The 1,612-nt window shown below is 41.7% G+C and overlaps 1 pseudogene; it reads left to right on the forward strand.

Annotated features, from left to right (window-relative positions):
- The first annotated feature begins 1,076 nt into the window (after positions 1-1,076).
- Positions 1,077-1,407, forward strand: LOC105987344 (annotated as a pseudogene).
- Positions 1,408-1,612: the final 205 nt, after the last annotated feature.

A 1,612-nucleotide genomic window follows, 5' to 3' on the forward strand; every position in this document is an offset into this window, starting at 1 on the left:
AGCAATAGTCCTAATATCTTACATTTTTCCTTGTAGAATAATCATTATTATAAACCAAGTGTGTGTGTCTACATGGGTGTGTGGTACTAGGGCTCCAACTCAATACTATGTCTTGGCTTTTTCCACGCAAGGCTGGTCCTCTACCACTTGAACCATACCTCCACTTCCAGCTTTTTGCTGGTTAATTGGAGATAAGAGTCTTAATGGGCTTTCCTGCTTGAGCTGGCTTCAAATCTACCTTTACCACTATCCTCAGATATCAGCCTCCTAAGTAGCTAAAATTATAGGTGTGAGCTACAAGGTCAAGCTTAAAATAATTATTTATAATGTTATTAGTTTGATATCTACCTCATCTACTGGACTCTGGGTGGTCTCATGAGGACCTGAATGAGTGAATGAATAAATGAATAGCTGGGAGAGGTACCAGTACACACACACACACACACACACACACACACACACACACACTAGTTCAGTTTGGGACAAGTAATGAGTATGAATTTCAGACTACAAACTTAAGTGGACAAAAAATAAAATTCAGTTAAATTTCTATAATAAACACTATATGCTAGTGGAAATTACTGTCAATTTCAGAGCTATCCCCCTTGGCTAAGGTTGTTGGAGAAAAGGTAGTTTATGTGATTTGAAGGATTCTGAATAGGAGAGGGTTTCTATTCATCTCTCAGTTTTAGAATCTATGAAGAGATCACTGAGTTTTCCCTTAGTAATGGCCAATGAAACCAATATTCTATTAAACCAGCTGTACGAAGACAAGATCTGGAAAGGTTGAGGAATAAAGAGCAGAAAGGTGTCAAAAATCAGTTTCCCACTGGATGGAGATTTAAAAAGATAGGGAATGGAGAGTTAAAAAGATAGAATGAGTGAGGTTCAGATCTTTCTTTGTTCTGTTTGAAGTAGTCTGGGGATTTGAGATATGGAATCTTTGGTTAATTCAAACAGGAAAATGACAGCAGATTTACATTTATTTAAAACAGTCTGGAAATAAATTGGGAGATGAATTGAAAACATTGATCCTGGAATATGAGAGATGGCTTAAGAGAGTACTGAAAGGCGCGCGCGGCAACATGGCGGACAAGGAGAAGAAGAAGGAGAGCATCCTAGACTTGTCCAAGTACATTGACAAGACCATCAGGGTGAAGTTCCAGGGAGGATGAGAAGCCAGTGGAATCCTGAAGGGCTTCAACCCGCTGCTTAACCTCGTGCTGGACGGCACCGTGGAGTACATGCGAGATCCCGACGACCAGTACAAGTTCACGGGGGACACAGGACAGCTGGGCCTGGTGTGTGCCGGGGCATATCGGTGGTGCTCATCTGCCCGCAGGACGGCATGGAGGCCACCCCCAACCCCTTCATCCAGCAGCAGGAGGCCTAGCCGCGCAGCCCCGCCAGCCGGCCGCCTCTTGTACAGTTGACTATTTTTCTGTTGTTTGGTTTGTTTTTAAAATAAAATTGGAAACATCAAAAAAAAAATAAAAAAGAGGGTACTGAAAGAACCTGCTTGTAATTTTGTTCATCACAAATATAATCATCCGGAGAATCATCCTGGGAAATCTTGTCCATTATGTCTTGGGCCATTTTTGTTTGACCAGTT

Source organism: Dipodomys ordii, unplaced genomic scaffold (genome assembly GCF_000151885.1).
Source record: "Dipodomys ordii isolate 6190 unplaced genomic scaffold, Dord_2.0 Scaffold41, whole genome shotgun sequence".
Classification (NCBI taxonomy): domain Eukaryota; kingdom Metazoa; phylum Chordata; class Mammalia; order Rodentia; family Heteromyidae; genus Dipodomys; species Dipodomys ordii.